Source organism: Schistocerca serialis, chromosome 4, assembly GCF_023864345.2.
Source record: "Schistocerca serialis cubense isolate TAMUIC-IGC-003099 chromosome 4, iqSchSeri2.2, whole genome shotgun sequence".
NCBI lineage: Eukaryota > Metazoa > Arthropoda > Insecta > Orthoptera > Acrididae > Schistocerca > Schistocerca serialis.
Window position 1 is genome coordinate 606823468 of NC_064641.1, and position 18149 is coordinate 606841616.

General features: G+C 38.0%; 1 long non-coding RNA gene across 2 annotated transcripts in view; it reads left to right on the forward strand.

Annotated features, from left to right (window-relative positions):
- Positions 1–17904, forward strand: part of LOC126474077 (uncharacterized) — a 45507-nt gene extending 27603 nt beyond the window's left edge. The window contains exons 1-2 of one of the 2 annotated variants that reach the window (XR_007586571.1): positions 1524–1750; positions 17676–17904. This is a non-coding gene — a long non-coding RNA (uncharacterized LOC126474077). Of the gene's footprint in view, positions 1–1523; positions 1751–17675 lie in introns of those variants that run through there. The other variant, XR_007586572.1, reaches the window with a different exon arrangement.
- The last annotated feature ends 245 nt before the right edge of the window (positions 17905–18149 follow it).

Sequence of the window (18149 nt, forward strand, 5' to 3'; positions counted from 1 at the left end):
TAGACGTAGTCATTCATAAAATAAAAAAATATCAATCGTCATTGGCGGCCAACGATGCAATGAGATTTCTCCTGTGGGCAATCCACCGTTGACCAGCTCATTATTAAGAAATGGTCTAACATACACTGCCGAAAATAAAACTCTGTTGTTGGTGTCTTATTACCAATGTCGACGTCACGCACATTGGAAAGCGAACGAGGCAGTGTCGAGTTTGGTGTACTTTTGAGACACCCTAATGGCAACCACAAGAACCGACGCTTACAATTGATACTTAACGTTAAAACGTACCGCGCATGTGGGGGGCAAGTATGGCATCGCTGTGTTCCTGTAGTGCCGGTCGGAGTGGCCGAGCGGTTCTAGGCGCTACAGTCTGGAGCCGAGCGACCGCTACGGTCGCAGGTTCGAATCCTGCCACGGGCATTGATGTGTGTGATGTCCTTAGGTTAGTTAGGTTTAAGTAGTTCTAAGTTCTACGCGACTGATGATCTAAGAAGTTAAGTCGCATAGTGCTCAGAGCCATTTTAACCATTTTTTTTTGTTCCTGCAGTCTCCCTCGAGAAAACAGGCAATCTATTTTCACTTTCTAACAAATCCCGTGATATGGGACAATTTCACAACAAAATGCAGAAAATTTGGCTTTGTTTGTTTGTCTGGATGCGTAATCAGCAACAGAAAAAACACCAATCTCCATCGTTTCTATATGTTTTCTTTGGAGTAACGGCATCCATGAAGAACTTACTTCATTTCTCTATAACAATTCCCTGTTACTTTGTAAAGAGACCATCAGATTAAACCGAAATTCATTATACCGAAGAAAAGTCCAGAGGCCAGTTGAGAGTAACAGTTACAGCTACATATAAATTATTTATTTTTTAACTTCTACTTTTTATATATATCTGGTCACATAATGAATTACTTTTCTTTGTAAGACAACTTCTTCGTTCGTAGCACAGTGAAGATTAACCTTGGAAACTGCGAGTACCTTTTTGTATTAACTCAAATGGAAAATTAGTATGGGTAACTCGTGTTTTTTTATGGACTTCTCTTGTTCAATCAGTCAAGATAAATGTGGGATACTTTTCTCACATACACAAATTGCATGTTCAAGAGTGACAAAAGTAATTAAATAACAACCTTCATAATTACATTTCGTCTGGTTAGGGAAAAGTAAATTAAATATGAAATCATAGTAAGATAATTGTGTGTGTCTGTAGGAATATTCCAAACACATCCTAAGGAGCAGCCACGCCAAAAATTTGCGATCTCATCGAATCTCTGTCCAGTCTATGAGATTGTGTTGTGTCATTCTGTTCAGGAGAACGTACTAGCCGTTAAGATGATAATTTACTGTGTTACGTAACCACAAGGTGGCAGGGTAAGCGTGTGATAGTGGAATGTAGCCACAGCTATGAGCTCATATAGTGGAGATGTTTATGAAACAAGTACTTATAAAAACGGAGGGCCGATTGTAGCTCACGCTTCTCGGAAAGCTGTTGTCCTTGAGCTCACGCGCTGTCACGGCAACAAGCTGCTGCGTCATTACTGTTCAGCAGACCGCGGCATGAGGATGTGGCTAGCTCTGCTCTGTGCTACTACTATTTTTATCGATCCATCTTCCGGTGTGGAGAGCATGGAATATTCCATAAGCCAGCATGATTATCCTGAACATAGTGTCGACACACCCATTAGATGTCCAGACGGGCATACCGACGTCAACGGAAAATGCGTCAAGAAAATCGAGTTAACGAAGGTAAGGTCATACTACCTTCGATACTTACTTTTTCCGAATTTCTTCTTTTTTAAACTGTTAAGCAGCTGTACTGTGGTCTTCTGGCCGAAGACTGATTTGATGCGGGTCTCCACTGTAGTCCATCCTGCGCACATATCTTCATCGCAGCATTAATATGGCAACCAAGCTGCTTATTGTATTCAGATGTTGGTCTGCCTCAACACTGTTTAAGCGCTTCATTTTTCAGCATTGCAAAACTGAAGTGTCCTTCAGGCTTCAGCATAGATACCGGTTGGTTATAGTTAAAGTGCAGCTAGTCACGGAGGTCCAATGTGTGCTGTAATTCATTCATGGGAGTCAAACTTGGTAGGTACGCTAATGTGATAATGCGGAACCAATTTATGCATTAGAATTTCTAAAAGGTTTCGCTGCCATACGATAATTACAGCCCACACTGGAACTTTAGAGTAGCTGCACTTTAATTACAACCACCTCATACAACCAACCGATCCACTCTCTCAGTCATACTGTGCCATAAATTTTTTTCACTCCAGTTTGATTCAGTACCTCCATATTAGGTACTTGATCTACCCATGATATCTTAAGTATTCTTTTGTAGCTCCACATTTCAAAAGCTTGTGCTCAGATTTTATCCTAAATATTTGTCTTTTATGTTTTACTCCCACTTACAATCCAGAAAAATACCTTCAGCGAAAGACTTCATACCACATTTATACCCGATGTTGACAAATTTTCGTTTCTCAGATGTGATTTTCTAGTTATTTTCAGTTTGCTCTTTATACGTCCTCTACTTTTTCGATTATTGGATATTCTGCTGCCATTTGCTAATGCAGTTCTCTCAGAACCGCCTGTTTTAATTCGACTGTATTCGATTGCCGCTAATTTATTTTTTTGATGTTCATCTTATACCATATTATCAAGGAAATGTCCATGTTATGTACCAAGTCTTCAATGTCCTTTTCTTCCATTAACTGGATTACAGTGTCGTCAATCAAATTCAGAGTTGTAAACACTGCTCCTTGATCGTTAATTCCCGTTTCAAAAATCTCCATAGGTGTCTTTACAGACTGCTCAAATTATGAATTTAATGACATCGACGATGGGCTATAATTCGTTCTCACTTCTTTCTCTGTTTCTTGCTTGATTCCATCTACTGCTGGCTCAGTATTTAGTTTGAATAACGTTGGATGTAGGTTACAATCCTGTTCGCTCCATTCTCAATTAGTGCTTCCATTTGATGCATTCGATTCTTTTAACGGCTGTTTAGTTTCTGTATATGCCTTAGATAACATTTTACTGCCTGTATTTTATCACTGTGACCGTCAGAATTTCGAAGAGCGTAATTTGGTCAACATTATCAAAAACTTTCTCTGTATCTAGAAATTCTATTAACGGAGGTTTCCCTGTCGTCAACCTATCTTCTACAATAAGTGGAGTCAGTACTGCCTTCTTTGGAATAGGAATTAACACATTCCTTTCGAAGTCTGAGGGCAATTCACCAGTCTCACGTATCACACACACAATGTGGATTAATTTTGCCGTGGTTGTTCTCCCAGAAACTGAATAATTCTGAGGAAATGTCGTGTATTCTTGGGGCCTCGTTTCGACTTAATTGTCTCATTGCTCTGTGAGAATCTTCCCTCAGTATCATACCACAGATATCGTATTTATCTACCTGCTGCTTCCTTTCTAAATTATAATTTCCAAGTTTAAGATATCGATAAATAAATTGTTAGAGAGATGTAGAGATCGGAAAAGATAAACAGAAAAATAAAGAGAGAAGGAAAGGATGAGAAAATGAGAGAGAGCCCACTGTTTTGACATACGGTCTTTTGTTGCACACACGAAAAAAACAAGTGAGTAAATATGAAAGCAATGCACATGTTGAAAAACAAATTAGAGGAAATCTCGTGGCATAATTGTGTAATGCGCAATATTAAGAAAATGACACCCTGAAGTGTATAGTTCAACCTAACACTGTTTAATTTTACCAGATAAGCGAAAAGAACTACACAGAATCTCTCACAAAAATACTTCGAAAGTAACTAAAGCGAAACCTGACTGGTCACAATTCAGACTGCGCATCACTTAATCCTAGAGTCGGGATTTGTACCATTAGACGGCATCAATTTTAAATTCCACGGCACAGGAAGACAGAAGACACATAAATGGTGATACATATTATAGGACTCGAATTTCTACCGGAAATTTATCGGAAGAGAATATTTTTGCACTGAGCAGCTACGTCAGTGACAATCTCTCGCAAATCTTTCAAGGGAAGACAGCAAGAGATCAAAGTACTCCCTGAGTAAAATGTAATGTAGAACTTTCATGCCCTCAAACATTTCCCTTCCAGTCCGCATTCCCATACCCTACCCTTTCTCACCTTCCCCATAACTCCTAATTTACGTCCCATTTCGCCCACTCTACTACCTCCACCTACCTAAGCCACATCCCTTTCTCAAAAATAGGCTAGTCAGAGAGTATTTAAGCCCAATCACATATTTAGGTCTGCCTATGACAAAAAAGTATTTTACGGTCCGACCTAATTTGTCAACTTTTCATTAAACAACGCCACTTTCTTGGAAGAAGCCCAAACAAAGAACTTCTATGCCAAGGAATTGTGCTGTTTCAATAACAGCTCAGTACTTTGCTGTCCAGTGACATTTCTCAACTGCATCTCAAACCAAGCACCCTTTGGAACTGGGCCGACCAGGGAGATTCCAAGCACACACTTTTAGCTCTTTCAATAATGGCCCAGTACTTTACTGTCCAATCACATTTCTCAGCTCCATCATAAGCTGCCTTCTTTTCTTGGACCTAGGCAAATTAGACAGCTTCTAAGTCAATTGTCTTACATATATTTAGACCTACAGATCACAGCTCACTGTTTTCCTGCACATTTATATTATTCAACTCCTTCCTAACCCACAATCCTTTTTGGAAATAGAACAATCAGAGATTTTCCTGTGGCAAGAACTGCCGAGGGGGCATGACATCATTCTCGTCGGGTGGTGACGATATTTGCTTAATTGTCCTCCTTGCTGGTTGTACCTGTCAGGCACTTTGTTTGTCTGTCTTCCATGCAGATTTAAACCGGATTGATAGTAATGGCCGCGCGGGATTAGCCGAGCGGTCTGAGGTGCTGCAGTCATGGACTGTGTGGCTGGTCCCGGCGGAGGTTCGTATCCTCACTCGGGCGTGGGTGTGTGTGTGTTTACCCTTAGGATAATTTAGGTTAAGTAGTGTTAAGCTTAGGGACTGATGACCTTAGCAGTTAAGTCCCGTAGGATTTCACACATATTTGAACATTTTTTTTTTCCTTGTAGTCATGGATCCAAAGCAAACACTGAGATATTTCGCTCGTAATATACATTACTGGGGGGAAAAAAAAGTAGTACTCTTGGAAAGCCGCTGTCGATTTTCATGCGATGACGGCATATGCAGCCTTGGGGATAGTAGATGTAATGATAATGATTTCAACGTCGTCCGCCAACAAAGAGCGTTATAGTACAGCTTCAAGAGCGCCATTTGTGTCTAAACGTTAATAGGAATGCTCAGTTAGAAGGTTCAGTGTGGTGCAAGCGTGTGGAGAAAGCAGGGAACCATGTCACGGCACTCGCTGTCATTCCTACAGCCAACTGAGAGAGTCTGTAAAGGCGTCAAACGATGGCCTTCCGAGTGGTGAGAGATCCTTTCGGAGAATTGCCACATAAGTTGGACATGTTGTGTAAGTTGTGCAATGCTGCTGTTTCGGTTGTCACGTAAACATTATCACACCTGTAGACGAGGTTTTGGCCATCCAAGTAGCACAGAATCCCGCCAGGATCGTCGTGTTGGGAGAGCATCAGTGGCAGATAGTACAGCTACCACAGCTCAGATAAGAGAGCTTATTATCCCAGACGTGTCGACGCGAACTGTCGGGCAAAAGAAAAGACGAAGAAAATTATTGTTCTCAGCAACCTCAACTTCAAGCATTAATCTCAGGTTTCAAAGATAACCTTCAATAGTTTTTACTTCATTGTCAGGTAGACTGATGTCCTTCATTTTCGATCCTAACAGGCACTATAATCCACGTACAAATTTATTTGGGTTATTACAGTGGGCATAGCCGATATTTGCTGATGATTCGATGGAGGCTGTCTTTAGTGGTATTCTCTCTTTCCTTGTTCGTTTTCATACAGATATGTATTTCATCGTCTCCCAATGATGATGCAGCACTTTCCCTATTGCAGGCTTAATGATATTGGTGTTCTTGAAGCCTCCATTGGAATTTGCTGGTCTGCAGGAAAGATAGTTCTCTCTATTCGGCCGCGCGGGGTAGCCACGTGGTCTCATGCGCTTTGCCAGGGTCCGCGCGGCTCACCCCGTCGGAGGTTCGAGTCCTCCCTCGGGCATGTGTGTGTGTGTTGTCCCTACAGTAAATTAGTGTAAGCTAGATTAATTAGTGTGTAATCCTAGGGACCGATGACTTCAGCAGTTTGGTCCCATAGGAACTTACCACCATTTCTCTATTATTATTGGTATCCCTGAAGATTTTAAAATAATTTTGAAGTTCTCGTGCTGTGAAGTTTTTATATTGGGTTTAATTTTAAACAATGTATTGTACAATCTTCTAGTTCCTGTGTATCTTATGATATGACTCATTTAAGCACCTCCATCGACAGCTACCAACATATAACCAATCATCTACACTTTTGTTATGAACCAATGTTTTCATTAGTGAAGAAACAGGTTTAAATGCTTTTTCTAGTAGAGATTTAGTTCCTGCCATCTTTTTTTGCAATAACAGTAGTTACTTGTGGATATTTCAGAAGCCAATATGTGCCTAAAGATATGTGTGTTGCACCGATGCCAGTATAATGCTCTAGTTGGATTCACATCGTATTTTAAAGTATTACGAGAAAAAATTTGAAGTTAAACCATTTCCACTGGTAACTCTATAACATGTTTTAATTTCGCTGTATTTGAAAGTATTTATGAGCAAAATTTTAAATGTTTCGTTGTTGTTGTTGTTGTGATCTTCACTCCGAAGACTGGTTTGTTGCAGCTCTCCATGCTACTCTATCCTGTGTGAGCCTCTTCAGCTCCAGATAACTACTGCGACCAACATCCTTCTGACTCTGCTTACTGTATTCATCTCTTGGTCTCCCTCTACGATTTTTACCACCTACATTTCCTCCAATACTAAACTAATGATCCCCTGTTGTCACAGAATGTGTCCTATCAACTGATCTCACCTTTCCGTCAATTTGTGGCAATAATTTCTTTCCTCTCAGTTCTGTTCGTCATCTTTTCATTAGATACTAGTTTTCAACATTCTTCTGCAGCATCACATTTCTAAAACTTCTATTTTCTTCTTGTCTAAACTGTTCATCGTCCTTGTTTCACTCCCATACATCTTTACACTCCAGACAAATACTTTGGGAAGAAGAAATCTGTATCCGATGGTAATAAATTTCTCTACTTCAGAAATGCTTTTGTTAGCAGTCCTTGTCTTCACTTTAAATCCTCTCTACTTCGATCATCGTCAGTTATTTTGCTGCCCAAACAGCAAAACTCTTCTAGTTCTTTAAGTGCCGCGTTTTCTAATCTGATTCCCTTAGCATCGCCTGATTTAATTCCACTACTTTGTATTATCCCTGTTCTTCTTTGGTTGATGTTCATCCTATATCCTCCTTTCAAGAAATTCACTCCGTTCAATTGTTCTTCCAAGTCCTTTGCTGTCTCTGAAAGAATTACAATGCCATCGGTAAACCTCAAAGTTTTTGTTTCGTTTCCCTGAATAATTTCTACTCCAATTTTTCTTTCGTTTCCTTTATTGCTTGTTCAATGTACAGATTGAATAATATGGGGAAAGGCTACAACCCTGTCTCAGTCCCTTCTCAACCATAACTTCCATTTCACGCCCTTCAACTCCTATAACTGCTGTCTGGTTTCTGTACAAGTTGTAAATAAGCTGTCGCTCCCTGTATTTTACTCCTGGTACCTTCAGAATTTTAGAGAGAGATTCCACTCAAAATTGTCAAAAGCTTTCTCTAAGTCTACAAATATTGTAAACGTAGGTTTGCATTTCCTTAACCTACCTCCTAGGTCTAAGATAAGTCGTTGAGTCAGTACTGCCTCTCGTGATCCCACATTTCTCCGGAATTCAAACTGATATTCCCGGAGGTAGGCTTCTACCAGTTTTTACATTATTTCGTAAAGTATTTTGCAACCATGACTTATTAAATTGATAGCTCGGTAATTTTCATACATGTCAGCAGCTGCTATCTTTGGAATTGGTATTACTGCATTCTTATTGACGACTGAGGGCATTTCTCGTGTCTCATGTATCTTGCACACCAGATGCGACGGTTTTGTAATGGCTGTCTATCCCAAGGCTATCAGTTATTCTGACGGTATATCGGCATTCCGGTGCCTTGTGTAACGTCAAATTCTTCAACAGTATCATATCTCTGACCCCATCTTCATCTGGGTCCATTTCTCGTTGCATAATCTTGCTTTCGAGTGTATGTCCCTTGTATAAACAGTCTTTATACTCTTACCACCTTACAGCTTTACCTTCTTTGCTTATAACTGGTTTCCCATCTGAGCTCTTGATTTTCACAGAGTTGCTTCAGTTTTTTTCAAAGAACTCCTAAATTTTTCTGTTCGCGGTATCTTTATTTCCCCTAGTGAAATACGATTACCCTTATAAATCCTTACATTTGTCCTGTAAGCAATCCTGCTTAGCCATCTTGCACGTCCTGTCAGTTTGATTTCTTAAACGTTTGCATTCCTCTTCACCTATTTCACTTGTTGCATTTTTATACCTTCTACCTTCGTCAATTAAATTCAGTACCTCTTGTGTAATTCCAGGATTTCTCTTAGGTCTTGTCTTTTTTTCTTTTTGATTCTCTGCTACCTTCACTATTTCATCTCTTAAAGCTATCCATTCATCCTCTACTGTAGTCCATTATTCTAGTCAACGCTGCCTAATGCGCCATCTAAGACTTTCAGCAACGTCTGGTTCTTTCAACTTATCCAGGCCTCATCCCCTTAAATTCCAACCGTTTTCCAATTTCTTCAGTTTTAATTTGTAGTTCATAACGTATTAATTGTTGTCAGAGCCCACGTCTCTCCCTGTAAAAGTCTGGTTTCGGAATCTCTGTCTTACCATTATAAAATCAATCCGAAACCTTCCAGTGTCTCCAGGTCTCTTCCGCGTATACAACTTTCTTCTATGATTCTTAAACGATATGTTAGCAACGATTAAATTATGCTCAGTGCAAAATTCTGCCAGGTGGTTTCCACTTTCATTCTTTACCCGAAGTCCACATTCACCTACTGTTTTTCCTTCTCTTCATTTTCCTACTATCGAATTCCAGACCCCTGTCACTATTAAATTGTCATCTCCCTGAACTATTTGAACAATTTCCTTTATCTCATCATAGATTTCTTCAATCTCTTCATCATCTGCGGAGCTAGTTGGATATGAACTTCTACTACTGTGGTGGGTGTGGGCTTTTTGTCTATCTTGGCTACGATAATGTGTTTACTAAGTGCTCATAGCAGATCTCTCGCATCCCTATCTTTTTATTAATTACTAAACCTACTCCAGTATTACCCCTATTTGACTTTGCATTTATGACCTTGTGTTCACCTTACCAGAAGCCCTGTTCGTCCAGCCACTGGACTGCACTAATTCCCACCATATCTAACTTCAACCAATCGATTTCACTTTTTAAATTTTCTAACCTACGCGACCAATTAAGGGATCTAACATTCCATCCTCTGATCTGTAGAATGCCAGTTTTGTTTCTCCTGATGACGACATCCTCCTGAGTAGTCCCTGCCCAGAGAGCCAAAAGGAGGACTATTTTACCTCCAGGATATTTCACTCAAGAATCTGCCATCATCATTTAACCATACAGTAGAGCTACATGCCCTCGAGAAAGTTACGGGTGTAGTTTCCCTGTGCTTTCAATCGTTGACAGTACCAGCCCAGTAAGACCGTTTTAGTTGATGTTTCAAGGCCTGATCAGTCAAACATCCAGTCTGTTGCGCTGCAATTACTTAAAAAGCTGCTGCCCATCTTCAGTATCCAGAGGTTTGTTGGGCCTTTTGTCAGAATCCTCCTGTTGTGGTTGCACCTATGGTACAGCCACCCTGTCGATGGCAAGGTCCATGGTTCATTTTCGGGAGCATTTTGTTAACTTACTATATACTACTGTTTTTCTGTATTCGATGTAAAATGTTCTGAACCTTTATGATTATGTTGTCTGCTGTTGGGTTGGGGGGCAGGAGAGCATCTCTTACTGTAAATAATAATCGAGGAAGAGTAGATACAAAAATGGAATGTTATTCACCTGAAGATATTTAGAAATTCTTCAATAATGCTTTACTTCACCAACCAGCATTTGAAGATAGCACAAACTTCTGATTAATGTGGGTTTCTGTTCTTACTTCACAAACACATAATGTGTATTATACTGTACTAAAATCTGATGGGTCCATAACAAGTACATAAATAATATCAGTAACACTTTCATTGAAACTTATAAGTATATTAATAATCAATCCTTTTAATGTAACATAACACAGTGAACATAGTTTATTAATTTCAACAACAGATACTACTTCATGTGATTTATCATGTGTAATATTACATACATTATTTACAAATTCTCATAGTAGTGCTCAATGCTCTGTTGCAAAATCAAATGTCTGAATATCTTTCTTTAGAACTGTTAGAGCAAAGGAAAATTTTTTAAAAATTGCGAAATAAGGTATTTGACCTTCGACATAAGAGATGTACTAGAGTCAACACTTGACTCACAAGTTACTGGTGGTGATATTATATCATTACATCCCCCATCTTTAGTGAGATATATTCCTGTTAAACAAAACAACCCTACTACGAGATGTTTCATTTAACAGTGTGACCTAATGCTAATGGCAACGAAACTGTGAATGCTCGCAGGTTGTGAATGTGCATAATCGTTCCGTTTCCCCATGTTGCTTAGAGTGGAGGAACTCAGGAGTTTTACCCAAGCAGACAGATGGACGTTCAGAAGGAGACGTAGCAGATGTATGCTTAGATAGTGCTATTTATTTGTCAGCTTCCATTGGCCCTACTCACTAAGAAAAATGAATTGAAGTTTCAGAAACTGCAACGTAAGTATCTTCAGTAAACAGAATAAAAACTGATGACAAAGACACTGAAAACGCTCCCAAATGTTGATGTAATTATATCCCAAGGAGCTTAGTTGACTAAGGTATCTTGTATTGGAGACAGTTCATGGGATGTAACCAATACAAATATTCACCGAGACACATCTTGAATTTTAATGCATGTAAACATGTGAGGTATGACGCCTATGCTTTCTGTGAAATGTATTCACACCTTTTGTAGTTGAAGATTTGAGAGTAGGTGCTAGGGTTTTATAAATTGCTTGTCACGCCAAAGTGTATGCACTCCCTTCATCTCTCTACACAGTGAAATGTGTAACTTGCTATGTCTAGATGATGTCTAAGACGATTCGATGAAGCGTTCTTGAGCAGGTCTTCGCGCCTAAGTTGAATCGTCTTAAATGAGGGTGCATCTGTTGATGGCCTTGGTAGCTCGGCTTCTGACAGCACTCACATCTGTGAAGGCTGTAGTGGCTCAGTCTAATATAGCGCCCCAAGCCAAGGTAGCCTCAGGGAATGATGCTAATATTTATGGTCTGTCATAAGAATCTAGGAAAACTTCCATACATTCATATTCAAACTCCACAATGCTTTTCTGAGACAGCCCTTACTGATATTTTCTAATATCAGTAGTTTTTGCAATAAATACAGTTGATATTTGTATAAAGACACTTGTTATTACTATAGAACATTTTGGAGAACATTGAAAATTATCAAATGGTACTGAAAAATATCGGAAAGTATAGAAAAAATATCCAAAAGCTACTGAAACACCTAATTCATTGGACTTTAGATTCAAATGTCCGAACCTTTGGCTCACAGATAACGAGAGAACACTTCCTGAATGTGCATTTGAGTCGACAGTGTGAAACATGACATGCTTGGAAATGGCATCAACTATTCCTTGAATGTGTATGTGCAGATGTCAACAAGTTTCGACCTGTCTAACAGATTGCTGAATAAGCAGGGAGATAGGTTCTAAAATAAAATCAGTCACTATAGTAGTAAGCCACTGATGCTGTTGGTTGTAATATAAAGTGAGTCACTGTAGTACTAAGCCATTGATACTGTTGGTGAAACAGTTATTTGTCATACGTATATGTGCCATCTTTGTGCTAGAGTAGTGCACATAGCTTATACGAATCTTCTTCGTATTTGAGCTTCAAACACAGGCAAAAATTCTAGAATTCTGTGAAATCTCCGTCTTCAAGTTATCAGAGAATTAGAAGAGCTACTACAGACAGTTTTGGGGTATACAATTATAAATAATAGGTGGAACATCTTCAAAGTGCATTTAAGACTCTGATGATGCTACTGAATGAATTATCACATATTTTTCTTTTAAAAGTAGGATATGCACTAGCATAATAGCCAGTCGCCCTATAATTAAGGATCCAAATCACTTTCTTGATGCAAGTCTCCGAGATTTCGCCCACAGAGTGTAGGAGTTGCATCAGCCAGTTAAATTGTCTCGCTTGTCTGTAAATTCTTGTCTCCCAAGTCAGGTGAGGTTATGAAAATGCATATGAGCAGCAAGAATTCCTCTCTTTCGCTATCGAATGACATTAGAGAATTCGGTACATACCAACCACATAGGAAACTTCTCAATTCGGCAGTTCCACTGGCCATAAAAAGGAATTTTGAAACTTTGTGTTAATATGAATGTAAACAGAGGTTTTTGTGCCGGAAAGCACACAAAATACCGAAAAGATGTTCCAAAAAGGATGCTGTGATAAATACTACATCAAAGAGCAGTATTTGTAGCATAAACTGTTCAGATATAGCTGACATGTGTCCAGAATATGACAATGTGAGCTAAATATCTAATTAGCGATGTTATTCAGTTGATTTAAACTTTTAAAATATTTTAATTTCCCAGAAATCTGAAGAATGACGAAATATTTGAGAAAAGCAACAAGAGTGTTTCTCAGACTAAGAACAGCCGACCAGTTGCAAAGGATAAAGTAATCTTTACCTAGGTTTCAATAGATATAAATCTATCTTCTTCAGAAGACGGCAGTATTATAACAACATGAAGTGATATGTCCTTATCGTTTAGGCAGACATCTGCATAGTTACATCTGCAGATGTCTGCCTAAACGATAAGGACATATCACTTCATGTTGTTATAATACTGCCGTCTTCTGAAGAAGATAGATTTATATCTATTGAAACCTAGGTAAAGATTACTTTATCCTTTGCAACTGGTCGGCTGTTCTTAGTCTGATTTACGTGGAACCGTTGCTGTAGCGCAGCTATGTTTAAAGTACCAAGAGTGTTTCTGTTAATGTTGTGGTATTTAGTACTCTGAGCACAAGAGGATGAGTATAGAATGGAAGAAAGAATACAATACAAAACAGTTTAACATAGTTCCACTGTGTGCTTCAAAACATCATAATCGTGATAACACATTATTAGGGACATGATACGAGTAGAAAACGTGTAAATTTAGCATTCTTGGTCAACAACAAACCTTTTGAATCTATCAAATAGTGACATTACCCTTGTCATCACGATATTGAGGTATGTGAGCACTGTTTGTGGCATTTTCAATTTAAAGTGAAACTGGCTGCACAATTAGTTGTTTGTTCGTAATTCAAAGCAGGTATCAGTCTCATACCTAGTACAAAGATATAGCACGTAAAATTCAAGAAGAACAGAAAGCAACAAAATCTAATATTTGTCACATATACAGTTATCGAAAGATTTTTATAACTGTGTGACAGTTACGAAATCAATACACAGTACTTACTGTGATGAATATTTACAGTTTCAGCCGTTCTGAGGTGCTGACTGTATGGATTAGATTCGCAAACAGCTGTATTCCGTTCATGAGCACATAAGAAATCACTTGTTACAGAACAAGGACAAAGAGGAAGATGTGGTTATAATAGTAGAAATTGCCATATCTATAATGAGAGATTAAAGCAAACTTATGAAAAACATAGAGATCATTTCCCAAACAGATTTCGAGAATCTATATATGCCATCACTAATTAAAGTAATAGGCCTAATTTTATGGTGCTGTGTTTCATAGTCTAACAAATTACGATGCTCATTTCATAATAATGAGTCTATGAAGAACTAGTGGGAGATATTGAGTATAATATAATGATGAATAAATTCGATTCATTGCATCCTTCAGATTTCTGGCATGTGCTCTATAAAAATGGGTATTGCATTTAAAACCTGATATTGAACTGAAAATAACAAGAAAGTATTTTGCCAACAGTTAACAGTTTAATATCAGAAGTGTGTTTCCTTTTGATTAGGTAACTGACGATTCATTTTTGATAGATGAACAGTTGCCAATAATTGAAGCGTTCAAAAGTTCGAGAACTCGTGAAACAACTATCAAACTATCAGAATACGGAAGAGTTTACAAGGTGTGGTGCGTATTTCAGTGAAAGAAATCAAGTGATTTCTCTAACAACATATCTGCTTTACTGTAGGCCAATGTATTTCTGCACATTTGTCTCAAAACATATAGAACTGATCTAGCCGATTAGTTTAGTGTGGGATGCGTTTCTGAAAGTCACTGATATAAAACTTGACTTACTATAGACAGAGAGCAATCACAATTCGTAGAGTGAGGATACTGCAACCGACAGGTTCATGGCTACTTGTTGTGGAAACAAAAATATACATTATACTATATTTCTCGTCCCTACATCTGGGTAGTGATGCAATATCTATCCCTCTCTGGTTCTGCATGGCTGCCTATGAACAGTTTTGATTCAGACATAGGTTACATACTAAAAGTAGACCTGATCATACAGAAAATATACATGAACATCACTCTAACTTCCATTATACCGAGAGGAAACAGTAAAACTACCAGGTGTCACCAAGCCAGGGGTTCTAAAGAAGCTGATTTCTGCACTAAATGTTAAAAAAGTTATTTCATTTGCTACAGAAATTTAAACCAGTGTCCGAACCATTACCGCATTGTTAGCAAAACTCATGTGATTATCATTCGATCGCAGACCCTGGAAGAAACTGTATATCGATTAAATGCTGACAAATGAATTGATGCAAAAACAATTCAGAAAAGATATTTTCGACGACTGAATAAGAGATGGTTTTGCATCAGAATACGTAATATACGATGAATGAGTAATGGGAAGATATTGGGAAGCTAAATATGGAGCTGCTGCTCTAATTGCAATAGCGAATTCCTGGTTAGTGCTGCAATTAAGCAAAATTTAGTGGTTATTGACTAATACTAAACAACACTGTTTTTGAAAAGTCCATAGCTGTAACAATTTCTATTTCAGATATTTGTAAGATGCTTCATGTACATTTCATTATGAGTACACGTTGAAGAAATTTGAGATGAAAAATATTGATATGTGTCACACAGAAACAAGTGACTTAATATATCATGCATTAACCTCAAATACTTATGACACTAAACGTGATTTGTACGTGATTTGGCAATTCATGTTAGCTTGATAATGGCATTCATATTATTCCATGTGTATGTTAAGACAAACTGGATTTAATCAAGAGTGAGATATGGAGGACGCTATTACAGAATTCATAGGATTGAGATCGTAAATCCACAGTCAGTAAACAGAATCACAAGGTGCAGTGCATAGTGTGAAAGATGTAAAACAGTGTTCAGCAAAGGCGGGTGATGACTGTTGAGACTGTGTTTTAACTGATGTTGATGAATCGACTGCTCACTTATAGCTCCATTTCCATGGAAGGAGCATGGCTTGGAAAGGCGAGTGGAGGGCAAGGTTTGTGTTTGGTAAGAGGACGAGGAGAGGGGGGAGGCAGGAGAAGTTGACACATGTGATTGGTGGTTTTGGTTTCATGGCAGAGAAATACTAAGCTTTATTGGAAGAGCTCAATATGTGTAACACTGCTGGCTTAGAAGCTTTCAAATTTGCCTGTTTCCAAGAAAATATGTGGGGCCCAAAGAATGATTCGAGAAAAATTATTGGGCAGTAAAATACTGAGCTAATACTGGGAAGGCTAAATGTGTGTGCTAGCTAGAAGAACTCTGACTGGCCTGTTTATCGAAAAGAGGTGTTGCTGAGTAAAGGGGATGTGATGGGAAGGTGAGTAGCTTAATAAGGGGGAGGGGCAGGGAAAGGGAAGGGGTGTAGTTTAGGATGGAGGTATGTTTAAGAGAGGGGTGAGGCAGGTTGATGTAATGTGTTTGTTTCTATACGTGCTTATAGTAAACCCTATTTTCAAAGGTCAAATTTTGTCCAGAGAGTGTTTTGATCACCTATCGAAGACGTTTTCGATCATTGGACATGAGATAACCTATCCTATAAGAGTGCAGCAAACTGAGTGATCGGTCTACAATTTTAAATTTGCTGTTCCAAATTCCTATAACTTAAATAAGCATTGTTCATAGCGATTAGACCACGCTCCATAAATACTAATAATGCAAAACCTTCACAAATGATAACCTATTTACATTCTGTGATAATGTTCTTTTAAAATACCTTTCAGCACTACACATACCACTGACAGCTATTAATTAAAATACATTTATGTAAGATTTGCAACTGGAGTGAGGACCTACCGATAAATAGAAAACAGTCCCTAGCAGCAAGACATCATTTCTGATGTCCTGCAACATACTGACCACTCTTCAAATATGAAAGCATGGAATATTTTTTCTCATAAGTTCCAATGCTATGGCTTTGTACTGTTGCTTATGTGGGAGTGATAAGTGAGATATTTAGACATATTCTCAGTTTTTTCTACACATGAGGAACATGTCTATACCAGAAGGAAACACATGCACTAGCGTTAACAGTGGTGACAGACAGGAACGACGTTTACAAATGAACATCCTGTTGAAGCTACTCATATATAAAAGATTATGGCATGAAGCTATTTCCTGAAATGTTTGTAAATAAACAGCTGTTCTTATATGATTAAGAATACTTTCATAATCCATCAAATGAAAGACAAAATGTAGTTTGCCTTCACCAACTGACGTATATTAACTGAATAAACTTCAAAGTACATCACTCCTGCTTAGTCTCCAGCAATCCTCTTCCCATACATCATAGGGAAAAATTACATTGTCCTTAGTGTCATTAAAGTGTGAAAGCTTTGTTTGAAGTGTTATCCAGTATGAGCAAATGTCTGGGACAGCTGACAGGTTCCACTATGGGCAACTGTCAAGTATGTCTTCTTATCTTCATGCAATCCATTACAAAGTGAATTTTATGTTTATATACCTGATGTAAAACCAAGTGCTTATCCTTACTGCACAGAGAACCTAGGAGAAACACAGATGTTATGAAATACTTATCTTCTAATCAAAGCACAAATGAAAAAGAAAATTAAGCATATTAAAAGAGCATGTTTAAAGTTAGTTCAGCTGTAATCTAACAAATGCCATGATATATGGATACTGAACCCTTTGGATATAGAAGTTGTCTGAATATACCAAGAACAGTCACTGAATGCAAACAGACAATATGAAAAGAAAATTATCTCTCTTTCTCTCTCTGCAGTAGCTAAATTTATTATGTCGCTGTAGTGTAACATTGTGGAAGGTGTTCAATAAAAACTCCCCAGTAGAAAACTTAAGACTGTGACTAATACATAAAGCTTTAATGTTTGTCGACAATCTAATGCTGTCTCACTTTATGTTACACTACTGAGTTGCTGTTGTTTCTGTCCAATGTAATCATGCAGTCTGAAAAGTGTGTTAAGAAAGTGGTAACTTCACCTTAAAGTATAATTAGTTCAATATGTTTTTTTCTGTTTCTAGGATGGAAGGAGATAAACTGATGAGTACCATGAGAACAACAAAGAATTGTGCAACAAAAGAACAATTTCATCTAAAAAAATATAATATGTAAGTTTTGTAACAGAATGTTTTGACAACAGAATATTAAGTCAAACTGGATAGTTAAACGATCTGTATTCTTTTCTTAAATTATAAACACTTTGAAGTCTTCTGATAAATAGGTTGAATAAAGTGTCGTTGCTCACACTAATATTCTAAAAGATTAAATTTCAAACAGTTATTTATTATACACAGCAGTACTGAAGTATGATATGAGAGTTTTGGATACAAATAAATAATTGCAAGTATATAAAAAGGGTCAGCAACTGGGAAATAACTTCCTTGCATAAACTACAAGAAGAATTTTCTCTATTTTTTTATATGATTTTGAATTCAGGAAAACCCTCAGTGGTCAAGATGCCAAAAATATAATTTTATTGATTACTAGTTTTAGCT